This window comes from Oncorhynchus kisutch, linkage group LG2, assembly GCF_002021735.2.
Source record: "Oncorhynchus kisutch isolate 150728-3 linkage group LG2, Okis_V2, whole genome shotgun sequence".
In the NCBI taxonomy this organism is placed as follows: domain Eukaryota; kingdom Metazoa; phylum Chordata; class Actinopteri; order Salmoniformes; family Salmonidae; genus Oncorhynchus; species Oncorhynchus kisutch.
In genome coordinates this window covers 77,144,949-77,165,958 of record NC_034175.2, presented here as the reverse complement: position 1 = coordinate 77,165,958, position 21,010 = coordinate 77,144,949, and positions in this window count along the sequence as shown.

Below are 21,010 nucleotides of genomic sequence, written 5' to 3'. Positions count from 1 at the left end.
ATCAGACTCTGGAGGCTCCAGCACATTAGTTCAGTAATCTGTATGGATCCACAGGCATCGTACTAATGTCTCTATCTCTGTGACCCAGACTCCTGGGTCTATGTGGGCCTAGTCTTACCATTACACTGCAGCTCACACACCGCGGTTGGTTCACTGGTAACAATCAGTAGCGAAGACGATAAAAGGAAAATGAAACTATGACATCTTGGTGGTCAGCGCAGTATTGGTGGTTTTGATATTACTTTTGGATAAGAAATATAAACAAAAAGGAAATAATGAATATCAGGAAGAGGCTTAGTGTAGTTTCAGTCACGTCTGAGCAGCAGCAGTTTGATCAAATTGTTACCAGACGCCAAGACGTTAACCAGGCTTAATCTGTTATCCTCACGTTAACCAGGTTTAATCTGCTATCCTCACGTTAACCAGGTTTAATCTGCTATCCTCACGTTAACCAGGTTTAATCTGTTATCCTCACGTTAACCAGGTTTAATCTGCTATCCTCATGTTAACCTGGTTTAATCTGCTATCCTCACGTTAACCAGGTTTAATCTGCTATCCTCACGTTAACCAGGTTTAATCTGCTATCCTCACGTTAACCAGGTTTAATCTGCTATCCTCACGTTAACCAAGTTTAATCTGCTATCCTCACGTTAACCAGGTTTAATCTGTTATCCTCACGTTAACCAGGTTTAATCTGTTATCCTCACGTTAACCAGGTTTAATCTGTTATCCTCACGTTAACCAGGTTTAATCTGCTATCCTCCCGTTAACCAGGTTTAATCTGTTATCCTCACGTTAACCAGGTTTAATCTGTTATCCTCATGTTAACCAGGTTTAATCTGCTATCCTCACGTTAACCAGGTTTAATCTGTTATCCTCACGTTAACCAGGTTGAATCTGTTATCCTCACGTTAACCAGGTTTAATCTGTTATCCTCACGTTAACCAGGTTTAATCTGTTATCCTTATGTTAACCAGGTTTAATCTGTTATCCTCACGTTAACCAGGTTTAATCTGTTATCCTCACGTTAACCAGGTTCTATCTCTTATCCTCACGTTAACCAGGTTTAATCTGTTATCCTCACGTTAACCAGGTTTAATATGTTATCCTCACATTAACCAGGTTTAATCTGTTATCCTTATGTTAACCAGGTTTAATCTGCTATCCTCACGTTAACCAGGTTTAATATGTTATCCTCACGTTAACCAGGTTTAATCTGTTATCCTCACGTTAACCAGGTTTAATCTGTTATCCTCACGTTAACCAGGTTTAATATGTTATCCTCACATTAACCAGGTTTAATCTGTTATCCTTATGTTAACCAGGTTTAATCTGCTAACCTCACGTTAACCAGGTTTAATCTGTTATCCTCACGTTAACCAGGTTTAATCTGTTATCCTCACGTTAACCAGGTTTAATCTGTTATCATTACGTTAACCAGGTTTAATTTACTATCCTCACGTTAACCAGGTTTAATCTGTTATCCTCACGTTAACCAGGTTTAATCTGTTATCCTCACGTTAACCAGGTTTAATCTGCTATCCTCACGTTAACCAGGTTTAATCTGTTATCCTCACGTTAACCAGGTTTAATATGTTATCCTCACGTTAACCAGGTTTAATCTGTTATCCTCACATTAACCAGGTTTAATATGTTATCCTCACATTAACCAGGTTTAATATGTTATCCTCACATTAACCAGGTTTAATCTGTTATCCTCACGATAACCAGGTTTAATCTGTTATCCTTACGTTAACCAGGTTTAATCTGCTATCCTCACGTTAACCAGGTTTAATCTGCTATCCTCACGTTAACCAGGTTTAATCTGTTATCCTGACATTAACCAGGTTTAATCTGCTATCCTCACGTTAACCAGGTTTAATATGTTATCCTCACATTAACCAGGTTTAATCTGTTATCCTCACGTTAACCAGGTTTAATCCGGTATACTCACGTTAACCAGGTTTAATCTGTTATCCTCACGTTAACCAGGTTTAATCTGTTATCCTCACATTAACCAGGTTTAATCTGTTATCCTCACGTTAACCAGGTTTAATCTGTTATCATTACGTTAACCAGGTTAAATCTGTTATCCTTACGTTAACCAGGTTTAATCTGCTATCCTCACGTTAACCAGGTTTAATCTGCTATCCTCACGTTAACCAGGTTTAATCTGTTATTCTCACGTTAACCAGGTTTAATCTGTTATCCTCATGTTAACCAGGTTTAATCTGTTATCCTTACATTAACCAGGTTTTACCAACTGTCTCTAATTGGTAATCACACAAATCACCAACATAGAAACATGAAAACTAGAACACCCACATAGAAATGATAAACTAGACTAACCCCCCAGTCACACCCTGCTTCTACACCTGCATTGTTTGCTGTTGGGGGTTTTCGGCTGGGTTTCTGTACAGCACTTTGTGACATTGGCTGATGTAAAAAGGGCTTTATAAATTCATTTGATTGATTGATTGAGTGACGTTAATCAGGTGTCATGACGTTGGCCTGTTGGGGGAGGTTTATGACCCCCATAAATACCTTTCCCCTTTTCTCTCTCTCTACTCTATAGAGTTGTAAAGCCTTTGTAACATAGAGAGTTTGTTAACATCGAAAGGTGGGAAATGGAACCATACTTCGGTAATCCAACCAGTTGAAAATATGCATTGGTACTTAATGAATATGATCTCAGATCAGCTGATGTCTGATGACTACTAATGACAGGAACATAAACTGTATCTTGGAAAGCCGACACTGTAACGGCAGATTTCCTCCTCTTCGTCCGAAGAGGAGTAAGGATCGGACCAAGATGCGGCGTGGTAAGTGTTCGTGACGAATTTTAATAAGAAAAAACACTGAACACTATGAAATACAAAACAATAAATGATAACATGAAATAAACCAAACCGAAACAGTACCGTGTGGTGACAAACACAGACAAGGAAACAAACACCCACAAACCAACAGTGCTACCTAAGTATGATTCTCAATCAGAGACTACTAACGACACCTGCTTCTGATTGAGAACCATACTAGGCCGAAACAGAAACCAAACATAGAAACACAAAACATAGACTGCCCACCCCAACTCACCATACTAAATAAAGACAAAACAAAGGAAAATAAAGGTCAGAACGTGACAGACAAAATCTGTGGGGGCTGTGGTGTGGGGGCTGTGCTTTGGCAAAGTGGGTGGGGTTATATCCTTCCTGTTTGGCCCTGTCCGGGGGTGTCATCGGATGGGGCCACAGTGTCTCCTGACACATAAACTACTGGAGGCTGAGACAGGAGGGGTCCTGTCTCAGCCTCCAGTAGTTTATGTGTCGGGGGGCTAGGGTCAGTTTGTTATATCTGGAGTACTTCTCCTGTCCTATCCGGTGTCCTGTGTAAATTTAAGTATGCTCTCTCTAATTCTCTCTCTCTCTTTCTTTCTCTCTCTCTCTCTCTGAGGACCATGCCTCAGGACTACCTGACATGATGACTCCTTGCTGTCCCCAGTCCACCTGGCCGTGCTGCTGCTCCAGTTTCAACTGTTCTGCAACTGTTCTGCCTGTGATTATTATTATTTGACCATGCTGGTCATTTATGAACATTTTAACATCTTGGCCATGTTCTGTTATAATCTCCACCCGACACAGCCAGAAGAGGACTGGCCACCCCACATAGCCTGGTTCCTCTCTAGGTTTTTTCCTAGGTTCTGGCCTTTCTAGGGAGTTTTTCCTAGCCACCGTGCTTCTACACCTGCATTGCTTGCTGTTTGGGGTTTTAGGCTGGGTTTCTGTACAGCACTTTGAGATATCAGCTGATGTAAGAAGGGCTATATAAATACATTTGATTTGATTTGATTCTAGTTATCAGATTCACATGGAATTGTTGTGCAATTTAAATGTTTAAATATGAAACTATTTGTAAAAAGATTAAATGTAATTTTAGCTTTTAAATAAGAGAACAGTTTGTCATAGAGAAATAATAACAGATAAACAGATAAATTATTTTATAGAATAGCATGTGATATCACTTATTCCGGCATAGCCAAAGACACGACACAGGTTTAATCTGTTATCCTCACGTTAACCAGGTTTAATATGTTGCTTCCCAAAAGCCTTTGAGTTCATTTCCTCCTGAATCAAAGAAGATACGGGAGACAAGTGTTTTAATCCTCTGAATCATTATGATACAGCAGTCAGTCTCACTGACCTGTCCTTCCCCTGGGATCAGAAATAGAGATAAATCCTCATAAAATAAATCAAATAATAACTTGAATGACTTCCAGGTGGCTCTGACAGATTGTGCCACGTGATCAATGTGAATAAATGTCCTCTATTTGGAACACAATGATAGGTGGATGTTTTCCTTTTGAAAAATCAAAAGAATATGACCTGTGTGTCTACAGTGGGGATGAAGACGACCTGTGTGTCTACAGTGGGGATGAAGACGACCTGTGTGTCTACAGTGAGGATGTTGTTAGCTGTATCAGAACACGAAGTCGTAGGATAAGCTGCTTTTCTGTTATAAAATAATCAAGATGGAGTCAGAGAGAAGCCTCTTTTCTCATTTGACAACATGAGTTGACCTGCGCTATGAATTCAACCTCTTTATCTCCCTGCGTTCTTTTTCACTAAACAGTTTGTCTTGAATTTAGCAGAATACAATTAATCTGATAAAACCAGATGCCACCAGATCAGAAGTTAATATAAAGACATATACTCCTCCTACTTGACCCAAATGTTTCACATCCGATGGTCAAAGTCTGAGAAATAGACTGTGATTTCAAATCAAATCAAATTGTATTAGTCACAGACGCCGAATACAACAGGTGTAGCTTACAGTGAAATGCTTACTTGAGAGCACCTAACCAACAGTGCAGTTTAAAAAAAAAACAAGAGATAAAAGTAACAAGTAATTAAAGAGCAGCAGTAAAATAGCAATAGCGAGACTATATACAGGGAGGTACCGGTACAGAGTCAATGTGCGGGGGGTACCGGTTAGTTGAGGTAGTATGTACATGTAGGTAGAGTTATTAAAGTGACAATGCATAGATGACAACAGAGAGTGGCAGTGGTGTAAAGGTGGGGTGGGGGGGAAGGGGCACTACAAATAGTCTGGGTCGCCATTTGACTAGATGTTCAGGAGTCTTATGGATTGGGGGTAGAAGGTGTTTAGAAGCCTCTTGGACCTAGACTTGGCGCTCCGGTACCACTTGCCGTGCGGTAGCAGAGAGAACAGTCTATGACTAGGGTGGCTGGAGTCTTTGACCATTTTTAGGGCCTTCCTCTGACACTGCCTGGTATAGAGGTCCTGAATGGCAGGAAGCTTGGCCCTAGTGATGTACTGGGCCGTTCGCACTACCCTCTGTAGTGCCTTGCGGTCGGAGGCCGAGCATTTGCCATACCAGACAGTGATGCAACCAGCTCTCGATGGTGCAGCTGTAGAACCTTTTGAGGATCTGAGGACCCATGTCAAATCTTTTCAGTCTCCTGAGGAGGATTAGGTTTTGTTGTGCCCTCTTCACGACTGTCTTGGTGTGCTTGGACCATGTTAGTTTGTTGGTGATGTGGACACCAAGGAACTTGAAGCTCTCAACCTGCTCCACTGTAGCCCCGTCGATGAGAATGGGGGCGTGCTCGGTCCTCTTTTTCCTATATTCCACAATCATCTCCTTTGTCTTGATCACATTGAGGGAGAGGTTGTTGTCCTAGCCCAACATGGCTGAGCTGTAGTCAATGAATTACATTCTCACATAGGTGTTCCTTTTGTCCAGGTGGTAAAGGGCAGTATGGAGTGCAATAGAGATTTCATCATCTGTTGGGGCGGTATGCAAATAGGAGTGGGTCTAGGGTTTCTGGGATGATGGTGTTTATGTGAGCCATGACCAGCCTTTCAAAGCACTTCATGGCTACAGACTTGAGTGTTACGGGTCGGTAGTCGTTTAGGCAGGTTAGTGTTCTTGGGCACAGGGACTATGGTGGTCTGCTTGAAACATGTTGTTATTAAAGACTCGGACAGGGAGAGGTTCAAAATGTAAGTGAAGACACTTACGAGTTGGTCAGCGCATGCACGGAGTACATGTCCTGGTAATCCGTCTGGCCCTGCGGCCTTGTGAATGTTGATCTGTTTCAAGGTCTTACTCACATCGGCTGTGGAGAGCGTAATCACACAGTCTTCCAGAACAGCTGGTGCTCTCATGCATGCTTCAGTGTTACTTGCCTCGAAGAGAGCATAGAAGTAGTTTAGCTCGTCTGGTAGGCTCGTGTCACTGGGCAGCTCTCGACTGTGCTTCCCTTTGTAGTCTGTAATGGTCTGCAAGCCCTGCCACATCCGATTCGGGCATAGCGGCATTTCTTATGAGCTTAGGGTTAGAGTCCCACTCCTTGAAAGCGGCAGCTCTAGCCTTTAGCTCAGTGCTGATGCTACCTGTAATCCATGGCCTCTGGTTGGGGTATGCACGTACGGTCACAGTGGGGACGACATCATCAATGCACTTATTGATAAAGCCAGTGACTGATGTGGTGTACTCTTCAATGCCATCTGAGGAATCCCAGAAAATATTCCAGTATGTGCTGCAAAACAGTCCTGTAGCATCTGCTTCCACTGACCACTTTTTTTTATTGATCTAGTCACTGGTGCTTCCTGCTTTAATTTGATCTTGTAAGCAGGAATCAGGTGGATAGAATTATGGTCAGATTTGCTAAATGGAGGGCAAGGGAGATCTTTGTATGCGTGTCTATGTGTGGAGTATAAGTGGTCCAGAGTTATTTTCCCTCTGGTTGCACATTTAACATGCTGATAGAAATTTTGTAAAACTTTCCCTGCAATAAAGTCCCCGGCTACTAGGAGCGCCCTCCTCTGGGTGATGTTTTCTTGTTCGCTTATGGTGGAATACAGAGTGGACATAGAGGAGGTCCAGGGAGAAGACATGGAAGCCTACATGAGTTTATAGCCTACTGTTATATTACACAAAGACAAACCCAGTTGGTCAGATCATCAGTTTTCTCTGGATATTGCTCAGCACACATTCAATCTTCGCATTGAACACATTTAAAGATGATTTCTGGAACCCATCATTCTAAAGGTGGCACTTCAAAGACTAAATCTGTCCTTCACAGTTGCACATTGTTCTTTCACTGTCTGTGCTTTGCCCCCTTCCTTGTAGCAAAGGGCTGGTAACAACACCTGACTCCATATTTCAGGCCACTGCCACAGATCAGATCCCCAAAGATCGTCTTTCTGCTTTACACAATCCATTGGAGCCATACGTTTACCTCGGAAACACTGAGTCAACCTTGTTGTAAACTGCAACTGAGAATTTCCCTCCTTTTTCTGTATTTCCTGTTATGCAGAATAAAAAGAACACCTCCCCCTAGTGGCTGAGACATAAACAGCAAGGCTCCATGAGATCATGGTGGCCCCTCCTGACCCCTCCTGTCTCAGCCTCCAGTATTTATGCTGCAGTAGTTTATGTGTCGGGGGGCTAGGGTCAGTTTGTTATATCTGGAGTACTTCTCCTGTCCTATTCGGTGTCCTGTGTGAATCTAAGTGTGCGTTCTCTAATTCTTTCCTTCTCTCTTTCTTTCTCTCTCTCGGAGGACCTGAGCCCTAGGACCATGCCCCAGGATTACCTGACATGATGACTCCTTGCTGTCCCCAGTCCACCTGGCCGTGCTGCTGCTCCAGTTTCAACTGTTCTGCCTTCTTATTATTCGAACATGCTGGTCATTTATGAACATTTGAACATCTTGGCCATGTTCTGTTATAATCTCCACCCGGCACAGCCAGAAGAGGACTGGCCACCCCACATAGCCTGGTTCCTCTCTAGGTTTCTTCCTAGGTTTTGGCCTTTCTAGGGAGTTTTTCCTAGCCACTGTGCTTCTACACCTGCATTGCTTGCTGTTTGGGGTTTTAGGCTGGGTTTCTGTACAGCACTTTGAGATATCAGCTGATGTACGAAGGGCTATATAAATACATTTGATTTGATTTGATCACCACGTGGGATTTAGAAATATATGTAGTATGAATTACAATAACTACAGTAGGTACATCAAACCTACATCCAAAGTACATTAACCTCCAAAAATATATTTTCCAGTATCAGTATTTCCTTTTTCCTGAGGTAATAGACTCAACTGTTCAACACTTACAGCCAAATGTTTAATAGCCAGGGTATTCCCAGAACACATTCTGGAAAGTCTCTAGTCACAGTGGTCACTTTATTAGGTACAACCCTCTATGCATCTGGAGCAGCGTGAATTCAGAACAACTGATGAAGCTGTGAAAGGAGATGGACTGTTTAAGTCCAGTTGGAGTTACAGTCAGTAAAAGCTGAGTGTTGGAATTATAAAATAAAATAAACAGAGGTACAAAACATCATCACAGACGGTGCTGTCATTTTGCACATTCTAAAGTTCAAACAAACAGAATACCTGAATACTTCTCTGCATGCTTCAGTGTCCAGCAAGCCAAGACCACGGGACTTGATGTATGTAGGAGCAGTTTATTATCGCGAATAGGGTGGTGAACCTAATAAAGTGACAACTGAGTGTAGATATCACAAACAACTCCTTGTGAGCAGTGTCTGTCTGTTATACGTTTGATCAATGGGTATAATGGTCAATCTGATCCCCAAGGTCCTCAGACTCACTTGGATATATGAGTTGGAGATAAAGGAGAAAATATGGAACTAGGACATTAAAACACTGGCAGAATTCTTTCATCCATTCACATAAAATGTCTTTTAAAGTATAAATACCCTTCTAAGACCACTGTCTTTCTGGATGTTTTAAAAGGTTTGCAAATAGTTCTTTATGCAAGGAATATGAATTGAAAGGGACATGGTAATTCCTGTGTAGGTGACGTAGTTTCTCCACTGGTACAATGTGTGGTAGTTGCACACCTCCCTGCTGAATTATGTAGAGCTGATTTGGCCCAGTTGACTTTTTTAAATTTTTTATTATTTTTTCTTTTTCTTTTGTGGACAAACCACATTTTCACATAGGCTTTGTGCTAGCAGTTTAAAAGAGAGAGAGCAAATAGCATACGGACAGCCTGGTTGAAGTCCTAGTTTTTAATGGTTAGTGCCAGTAGATTAAAGAGGGGTTCACATACAGTTCAGAGGTAAATTATAATGTATACATCTAGGCCAAAAACAAAACATGTACCTTCCTGCTTTTTTTGTTATCCACCCTCTGGTATCTTTCAATACTCATGCTAATATATATATATGTATATAACACACACAGTAAATACTATGTTATGGTTCACTCTTAGTTTTCCTTATCTCCACTCTGCTTCTGTGGAATGTCCCTGTTGATCCTCTTGGTTATCTTGATCCATCCACCTGTCCATCCGCTTTCCTTGTTAGTCAGTCCTGACCCCTTCATCGCGTAGTTTTTTCCTGTAATCTAATTTAATGACTGAAGAAGCAGAATTTTCTGCCAGGTCCCTTCTAGTAGGGTACAACAGACAGGTTAAAACACACGCCCTCTAGACGGACTACATGCCCTCTATCGAATCAAAACGAAAGTGATAAAAGAATGATAGACATTTTATGGAATATATCATACCTAGTTTGTGACAAACTGTGAATTAGTTATTCATTTTTACTTTTTTAAATGGCTTTTGAATGTCTGAATGTGTGAATATAAAGTCAACTTACCCTCGGTCTTTATCTCTGGGTGGAGGGCGCACAGGCTGCAACGCAGCTTCCAGCGTTTCTACGTGAATATAATAAATCAGTGTCTCGTATATTAAGTTACTGACAAACAAGTTTCGCTTTCTCTTAAATACTTACCGTGATCCAGTCGTGGTGGTTTCGCAAGCCAATTTAACTGTTTCCGAAGTTACTGCTATACTGCTATACGATGTAAAAATTGGGATTAAACCATTTGAAAAATAAAGCAAAAGAGAAAATGTATATTTTTTAAAAAAAATTTAAAACAACACACGCTTTCCCCAGTGATTGCCCCGATGCGCTCGACCATTTGGGAGAGCTCCGACGTGCCCCCCTCCCGGTGCCTTAATGCTGCGATTATGTAGTGCCATTCTTTTCCCTTGCAGTTTAAGGTCAGACAATTTCTTTCTCACATCAGCCACAGTTCTGGCTTGCGAAAACACCTCGTTCACTGCAGCTCCCACGCTACCTGTTGTGGTTTTGGAATGTCTGATGAATGTCTGTTGAATGTGTGAATGTAAAACCAACTTTACCTCGGTGGGATAAAGTGCGTGAGGCTCCCAAATCAGCAGGTACCAGGAGTGAAGGGGAATGTTTGACCACAGGTGTCGAGGGTCCATCCACATCTGTGTCCATGTCCTCTGTTCGCGTGTTGACCGCCGAAATCCTGCAAACCCAGAACGAGTTGAACACATCGGTTGGGCAGATTGTGACTGAACTCAGAATAATACGCAGGGTTTTGATTCATTTACATAATGCGATTGTTGAACGTTTGAGTTGTGGGTAGACCCTGGCCACATTGAGTAGTTGCATACGGGCATCGCAGATCTGAACATTCAATGAATGGAAATTCTTCCTGTTAACGTCCACATGTACATCTACAGACGGTGAGTGTAAGGCAATATGCGTGCAGTCACGATGACCCATGGGAAATTAAATGAGCGGACAAACTTGACTTTGACGCGCGCCTGTTCGTCGGCTGTAAATGGGAAACTAATGTATCTAATGTATCTCGTGGACAATATGTGTAGAATCACCTCGATCACTTGTGGCAGGATGAATGATGGCTGTGATATACCAGACCTGTCACTAATTTCCCTCTGGAATGTCCCAGTAGCGAGGAATCCCAGAGTGGACAGTAGGGACAGAGTGGACAGTACTTGGACAGATACGGGTATGGTATGATTACAGGTGTCTTCCTTTCCAGATTAGGGGCTTAATCCGCGCACAAAACTAACAGAACATTTCTTGGGAGTCTATAGCGATTTATAAACCATGGATCATAATGCGCAAATAAAGTCATTCCGGTCTCTGAAAACTCTCTTCCTTCTAAAATCACGATTTTCAATGTCTTCCACTAAAACAAGAACAGCCATGGTTATGTTTTCTAATTTGACACACTATTTATAGAACACCGCATCCTGTTTTTAATTCAACTGGCAATTAATTCCTCACACTGATCATTCCTAACAAATAGTTCATAAAGCCAATACAAAGTTACCACAGGCTTGGATGCATATGCGACCCAAACTGCAATACCCCTTACATAACCAGCAGGAAAATCACTTCAAGTCCAGACTTTGCTTAGAGATAAGATCATTTCCATGTCAAAGTAAGGTTTTATAAATGACTACTTATACAGTGGTTTTCTGCATAAGTCAGTTTTATAAATGAGGCCCCTGAAGTGCTGGTACTGCCTGATCTGTGGCAGTGGCCTGAAGTATGGAGTCAGGTGTTGTTACCAGCCATAGCTTTACACAAGCACCATACCATCCTCCAATCCAATCAGCTGTGAGATGTTGACCCTTGTCCCAGTGCTGTCCTTCACAACACCAGCAATCTCAGACAAAGTGTTGACTCTGGTCTTTCTGAAGCGCTGCTTGATGAGGCCGAAGCACCCGTCGGGGATAAACATGGTGTGGCCTGTGATCAGGAATTTGATTGTATTTGTATTTATTTCACCTTTATTTAACCAGGTAGGCAAGTTGAGAACACCTTTATTTAACCAGGTAGGCTAGTTGAGAACACCTTTATTTAACCAGGTAGGCTAGTTGAGAACACCTTTATTTAACCAGGTAGGCTAGTTGAGAACAAGTTCTCATTTGCAACTGCGACCTGGCCAAGATAAAGCATAGCAGTGTGAACAGACAACACAGAGTTACACATGGAGTAAACAATTAACAAGTCAATAACACAGTAGAAAAAAAAGGGAGTCTATATACATTGTGTGCAAAAGGCATGAGGAGGTAGGCGAATAATTACAATTTTGCAGATTAACACTGGAGTGATAAATGATCAGATGGTCATGTGCAGGTAGAGATACTGATGTGCAAAAGAGCAGAAAAGTAAATAAATAAAAACAGTATGGGGATGAGGTAGGTCAATTGGGTGGGCTATTTACCGATGGACTATGTACAGCTGCAGCGATCGGTTAGCTGCTCAGATAGCAGATGTTTGAAGTTGGTGAGGGAGATAAAAGTGTCCAGCTTCAGCGATTTTTGCAATTCGTTCCAGTCACAGGCAGCAGAGAACTGGAACGAAAGGCGGCCAAATGAGGTGTTGGCTTTAGGGATGATCAGTGAGATACACCTGCTGGAGCGCGTGCTACGGGTGGGTGTTGCCATCATGACCAGTGAACTGAGATAAGGCGGAGCTTTACCCAATATAATAGCCCCAGATATGAGGTTTACATTTAATTGTTGCTTAAGATGAATGAGTGAGTATGATACTGTTTACACAATTTTACAATGTGATTTTGGACCGTTTAATGAAGGAAAACTCAAAAAAGGAATTGGATTTGAACTAAATCAGAGGACCGTCCCTGAGCCCAGTTAGGGTCAGACATCCAGGGGTCAGCCCTTTTCTGCCATTCCGAATAAAACCCCCACTCGGGTTTTCGATCAGCAGACCGAGTTTACCTCAATCTAGTGGTAGTTCTGTCTCTTGTTGTCCCATCTAGTGGTGGTTCTGTCTCTTGTTGTCCCATCTAGTGGTGGTTCTGTCTCTTGTTGTCCCATCTAGTGGTGGTTCTGTCTCTTGTTGTCCCATCTAGTGGTGGTTCTGTCTCTTATTGTCCCATCTAGTGGTGGTTCTGTCTCTTGTTGTCCCATCTAGTGGTGGTTCTGTCTCTTGTTGTCCCCTCTAGTGGTGGTGGGGGACGTGGCTACGATCGAGAATATGACCGATGCTACGATCGCTATGACAACAGGGACTACTACCGGTCATAGAGGTGTGGTATACACCTGTTCTGGATTATTGGACCTGAATAAAAAAATTAATGACAATAGAAAATACTATTTTACCTCGATAGGGAAGTTAATTTCCTGTTCAACTTGCAACAGTATGATTTTGTCCAAGTGAATGAAAATAAAAGCACCATTGAGGTCCACTTTGGAAAGAAGTATTTTCAGTAATGCTTTCAATTAAATTCTGATTAAATTAATAATACTTCATTTATCCCACAAGTGGCAATAATGTAGGCAGCAGTGCAGACAGGAAAACCACAAATACATGCTAATCATCAGCAGCAGTGCAGACAGGAAAACCACAAATACATGCTAATCATCAGCAGCAGTGCAGACAGGAAAACCACAAATACATGCTAATCATCAGCAGCAGTGCAGACAGGAAAACCACAAATACATGCTAATCATCAGCAGCAGTGCAGACAGGAAAACCACAAATACATGCTAATCATCAGCAGCAGTGCAGACAGGAAAACCACAAATACATGCTAATCATCAGCAGCAGTGCAGACAGGAAAACCACAAATACATGCTAATCATCAGCAGCAGTGCAGACAGGAAAACCACAAATACATGCTAATCATCAGCAGCAGTGCAGACAGGAAAACCACAAATACATGCTAATCATCAGCAGCAGTGCAGACAGGAAAACCACAAATACATGCTAATCATCAGCAGCAGTGCAGACAGGAAAACCACAAATACATGCTAATCATCAGCAGTATGACCGCCAGACAGGAAAACCATCAATATATACTAATCATCAGCAGTATGACCGCCAGACAGGAAAACCACAAATACATGCTAATCATCAGCAGCAGTGCAGACAGGAAAACCACAAATACATGCTAATCATCAGCAGCAGTGCAGACAGGAAACCACAAATACATGCTAATCATCAGCAGCAGTGCAGACAGGAAACCACAAATACATGCTAATCATCAGCAGCAGTGCAGACAGGAAAACCACAAATACATGCTAATCATCAGCAGCAGTGCAGACAGGAAAACCACAAATACATGCTAATCATCAGCAGCAGTGCAGACAGGAAAACCACAAATACATGCTAATCATCAGCAGCAGTGCAGACAGGAAAACCACAAATACATGCTAATCATCAGCAGCAGTGCAGACAGGAAAACCACAAATACATGCTAATCATCAGCAGCAGTGCAGACAGGAAAACCACATAATGTAGGCAGCAGTGCAGACAGGAAAACATTTCATCCTGCACATGACCGCCAGACAGGAAAACCCCAAATACATGCTAATCATCAGCAGCAGTGCAGACAGGAAAACCACAAATACATGCTAATCATCAGCAGCAGTGCAGACAGGAAAACCACAAATACATGCTAATCATCAGCAGCAGTGCAGACAGGAAAACCACAAATACATGCTAATCATCAGCAGCAGTGCAGACAGGAAAACCACAAATACATGCTAATCATCAGCAGCATGACCGCCAGACAGGAAAACCACAAATACATGCTAATCATCAGCAATATGACCGCCAGACAGGAAAACCACAAATACATGCTAATCATCAGCAGTATGACCGCCAGACAGGAAAACCACAAATACATGCTAATCATCAGCAGTATGACCGCCAGACAGGAAAACCACAAATACATGCTAATCATCAGCAATATGACCGCCAGACAGGAAAACCACAAATACATGCTAATCATCAGCAGTATGACCGCCAGACAGGAAAACCACAAATACATGCTAATCATCAGCAGTATGACCGCCAGACAGGAAAACCATCAATATATACTAATCATCAGCAGCATGACCGCCAGACATGAAAACCATCAATATATACTAATCATCAGCAGCATGACCGCCAGACATGAAAACCATCAATATATACTAATCATCAGCAGCATGACCGCCAGACAGGAAAACCATCAATATATACTAATCATCAGCAGCATGACCGCCAGACAGGAAAACCATCAATATATACTAATCATCAGCAGCAGTGCAGACAGGAAAACCACAAATACATGCTAATCATCAGCAGTATGACCGCCAGACAGGAAAACCACAAATACATGCTAATCATCAGCAGTATGACCGCCAGACAGGAAAACCACAAATACATGCTAATCATCAGCAGTATGACCGCCAGACAGGAAAACCACAAATACATGCTAATCATCAGCAGTATGACCGCCAGACAGGAAAACCACAAATACATGCTAATCATCAGCAGTATGACCGCCAGACAGGAGAACCACAAATACATGCTAATCATCAGCAGTATGACCGCCAGACAGGAAAACCACAAATACATGCTAATCATCAGTAGTATGACCGCCAGACAGGAAAACCACAAATACATGCTAATCATCAGCAGTATGACCGCCAGACAGGAAAACCACAAATACATGCTAATCATCAGCAGTATGACCGCCAGACAGGAAAACCACAAATACATGCTAATCATCAGCAGCATGACCGCCAGACAGGAAAACCACAAATACATGCTAATCATCAGCAGTATGACCGCCAGACAGGAAACCACAAATACATGCTAATCATCAGCAATATGACCGCCAGACAGGAAAACCACAAATGCATGCTAATCATCAGCAGTATGACCGCCAGACAGGAAAACCACAAATACATGCTAATCATCAGCAATATGACCGCCAGACAGGAAAACCACAAATACATGCTAATCATCAGCAGCATGACCGCCAGACAGGAAAACCACAAATACATGCTAATCAGCAGCAGCATGACCGCCAGACAGGAAAACCACAAATACATGCTAATCATCAGCAATATGACCGCCAGACAGGAAAACCACAAATACATGCTAATCATCAGCAGTATGACCGCCAGACAGGAAAACCACAAATACATGCTAATCATCAGCAGTATGACCGCAAGACAGGAAAACCACAAATACATGCTAATCATCAGCAATATGACCGCCAGACAGGAAAACCACAAATACATGCTAATCATCAGCAATATGACCGCCAGACAGGAAAACCACAAATACATGCTAATCATCAGCAGCATGACTGCCAGACAGGAAAACCATCAATATATACTAATCATCAGCAGCATGACCGCCAGACAGGAAACCACAAATACATGCTAATCATCAGCAGCATGACTGCCAGACAGGAAAACCATCAATATATACTAAACATCAGCAGCATGACCGCCAGACAGGAAAACCACAAATACATGCTAATCATCAGCAGTATGACCGCCAGACAGGAAAACCACAAATACATGCTAATCATCAGCGGCATGACCGCCAGACATGAAAACCACAAATACATGCTAATCATCAGCAGTATGACCGCCAGACAGGAAAACCACAAATACATGCTAATCATCAGCAGTATGACCGCCAGACAGGAAAACCACAAATACATGCTAATCATCAGCAATATGACCGCCAGACAGGAAAACCACAAATACATGCTAATCATCAGCAGCATGACCGCCAGACAGGAAAACCACAAATACATGCTAATCATCAGCAGTATGACCGCCAGACAGGAAAACCACAAATACATGCTAATCATCAGCAATATGACCGCCAGACAGGAAAACCACAAATACATGCTAATCATCAGCAATATGACCGCCAGACAGGAAAACCACAAATACATGCTAATCATCAGCAGCATGACTGCCAGACAGGAAAACCATCAATATATACTAATCATCAGCAGCATGACCGCCAGACAGGAAACCACAAATACATGCTAATCATCAGCAGCATGACTGCCAGACAGGAAAACCATCAATATATACTAAACATCAGCAGCATGACCGCCAGACAGGAAAACCACAAATACATGCTAATCATCAGCAGTATGACCGCCAGACAGGAAAACCACAAATACATGCTAATCATCAGCGGCATGACCGCCAGACATGAAAACCACAAATACATGCTAATCATCAGCAGTATGACCGCCAGACAGGAAAACCACAAATACATGCTAATCATCAGCAGCATGACTGCCAGACAGGAAAACCATCAATATATACTAATCATCAGCAGCATGACCGCCAGACAGGAAAACCACAAATACATGCTAATCATCAGCAGCATGACTGCCAGACAGGAAAACCATCAATATATACTAAACATCAGCAGCATGACCGCCATACAGGAAAACCACAAATACATGCTAATCATCAGCAGTATGACCGCCAGACAGGAAAACCACAAATACATGCTAATCATCAGCAGCATGACCGCCAGACATGAAAACCACAAATACATGCTAATCATCAGCAGCATGACTGCCCGACAGGAAAACCATCAATATATACTAATCATCAGCAGCATGACCGCCAGACATGAAAACCACAAATACATGCTAATCATCAGCAGCATGACCGCCAGACAGGAAAACCATCAATATATACTAAACATCAGCAGCATGACCGCCAGACAGGAAAACCACAAATACATGCTAATCATCAGCAGCATGACCGCCAGACAGGAAAACCATCAATATATACTAAACATCAGCAGCATGACCGCCAGACATGAAAACCATCAATATATACTAATCATCAGCAGCATGACCGCCAGACATGAAAACCACAAATACATGCTAATCATCAGCAGCATGACTGCCAGACATGAAAACCACAAATACATGCTAATCATCAGCAGCATGACCGCCAGACAGGAAAACCATCAATATATACTAAACATCAGCAGCATGACCGCCAGACAGGAAAACCATCAATATATACTAATCATCAGCAGCATGACCGCCAGACATGAAAACCATCAATATATACTAATCATCAGCAGCATGACCGCCAGACATGAAAACCATAAATATATACTAATCATCAGCAGCATGATCGCCAGACATGAAAACCATCAATATATACTAATCATCAGCAGCATGACCGCCAGACATGAAAACCATCAATATATACTAATCATCAGCAGCATGACCACCAGACATGAAAACCATCAATATATACTAATCAGCAGCAGCATGACCGCCAGACAGGAAAACCACAAATACATGCTAATCATCAGCAGCATGACCGCCAGACAGGAAAACCATCAATATATACTAATCATCAGCAGCATGACCGCCAGACATGAAAACCATCAATATATACTAATCATCAGCAGCATGACCGCCAGACAGGAAAACCACAAATACATGCTAATCATCAGCAGCATGACCGCCAGACAGGAAAACCATCAATATATACTAATCATCAGCAGCATGACCGCCAGACAGGAAAACCATCAATATATACTAAACATCAGCAGTATGACCGCCAGACAGGAAAACCACAAATACATGCTAATCATCAGCAGTATGCCCGCCAGACATGAAAACCACAAATACATGCTAATCATCAGCAGCATGACCGCCAGACATGAAAACCATCAATATATACTAATCATCAGCAGCATGACCGCCAGACATGAAAACCATCAATATATACTAATCATCAGCAGCATGACCGCCAGACATGAACACCATCAATATATACTAATCAGCAGCAGCATGACCGCCAGACATGAAAACCATCAATATATACTAATCATCAGCAGCATGACCACCAGACATGAAAACCATCAATATATACTAATCATCAGCAGCATGACCGCCATACAGGAAAACCACAAATACATGCTAATCATCAGCAGTATGACCGCCAGACAGGAAAACCACAAATACATGCTAATCATCAGCAGCATGACCGCCAGACATGAAAACCACAAATACATGCTAATCATCAGCAGCATGACTGCCCGACAGGAAAACCATCAATATATACTAATCATCAGCAGCATGACCGCCAGACATGAAAACCACAAATACATGCTAATCATCAGCAGCATGACCGCCAGACAGGAAAACCATCAATATATACTAAACATCAGCAGCATGACCGCCAGACAGGAAAACCACAAATACATGCTAATCATCAGCAGCATGACCGCCAGACAGGAAAACCATCAATATATACTAAACATCAGCAGCATGACCGCCAGACATGAAAACCATCAATATATACTAATCATCAGCAGCATGACCGCCAGACATGAAAACCACAAATACATGCTAATCATCAGCAGCATGACTGCCAGACATGAAAACCACAAATACATGCTAATCATCAGCAGCATGACCGCCAGACAGGAAAACCATCAATATATACTAAACATCAGCAGCATGACCGCCAGACAGGAAAACCATCAATATATACTAATCATCAGCAGCATGACCGCCAGACATGAAAACCATCAATATATACTAATCATCAGCAGCATGACCGCCAGACATGAAAACCATAAATATATACTAATCATCAGCAGCATGATCGCCAGACATGAAAACCATCAATATATACTAATCATCAGCAGCATGACCGCCAGACATGAAAACCATCAATATATACTAATCATCAGCAGCATGACCACCAGACATGAAAACCATCAATATATACTAATCAGCAGCAGCATGACCGCCAGACAGGAAAACCACAAATACATGCTAATCATCAGCAGCATGACCGCCAGACAGGAAAACCATCAATATATACTAATCATCAGCAGCATGACCGCCAGACATGAAAACCATCAATATATACTAATCATCAGCAGCATGACCGCCAGACAGGAAAACCACAAATACATGCTAATCATCAGCAGCATGACCGCCAGACAGGAAAACCATCAATATATACTAATCATCAGCAGCATGACCGCCAGACAGGAAAACCATCAATATATACTAAACATCAGCAGTATGACCGCCAGACAGGAAAACCACAAATACATGCTAATCATCAGCAGTATGACCGCCAGACATGAAAACCACAAATACATGCTAATCATCAGCAGCATGACCGCCAGACATGAAAACCATCAATATATACTAATCATCAGCAGCATGACCGCCAGACATGAAAACCATCAATATATACTAATCATCAGCAGCATGACCGCCAGACATGAACACCATCAATATATACTAATCAGCAGCAGCATGACCGCCAGACATGAAAACCATCAATATATACTAATCATCAGCAGCATGACCACCAGACATGAAAACCATCAATATATACTAATCATCAGCAGCATGACCACCAGACATGAAAACCATCAATATATACTAATCATCAGCAGCATGACCGCCAGACAGGAAAACCACAAATACATGCTAATCATCAGCAGCATGACTGCCAGACAGGAAAACCATCAATATATACTAAACATCAGCAGCATGACCGCCATACAGGAAAACCACAAATACATGCTAATCATCAGCAGTATGACCGCCAGACAGGAAAACCACAAATACATGCTAATCATCAGCAGCATGACCGCCAGACATGAAAACCACAAATACATGCTAATCATCAGCTGTATGACCGCCAGACAGGAAAACCACAAATACATGCTAATCATCAGCAGCATGACTGCCAGACAGGAAAACCATCAATATATACTAAACATCAGCAGCATGACCGCCAGACAGGAAAACCACAAATACATGCTAATCATCAGCAGTATGACCGCCAGACATGAAAACCACAAATACATGCTAATCATCAGCAGCATGACTGCCAGACAGGAAAACCATCAATATATACGAATCATCAGCAGCATGACCGCCAGACAGGAAAACCACAAATACATGCTAATCATCAGCAGCATGACTGCCAGACAGGAAAACCATCAATATATACTAATCATCAGCAGCATGACCGCCAGACAGGAAAACCACAAATACATGCTAATCATCAGCAGCATGACTGCCAGACAGGAAAACCATCAATATATACTAAACATCAGCAGCATGACCGCCAGACAGGAAAACCACAAATACATGCTAATCATCAGCAGTATGACCGCCAGACATGAAAACCACAAATACATGCTAATCATCAGCAGCATGACTGCCAGACAGGAAAACCATCAATATATACGAATCATCAGCAGCATGACCGCCAGACAGGAAAACCACAAATACATGCTAATCATCAGCAGCATGACTGCCAGACAGGAAAACCATCAATATATACTAAACATCAGCAGCATGACCGCCAGACAGGAAAA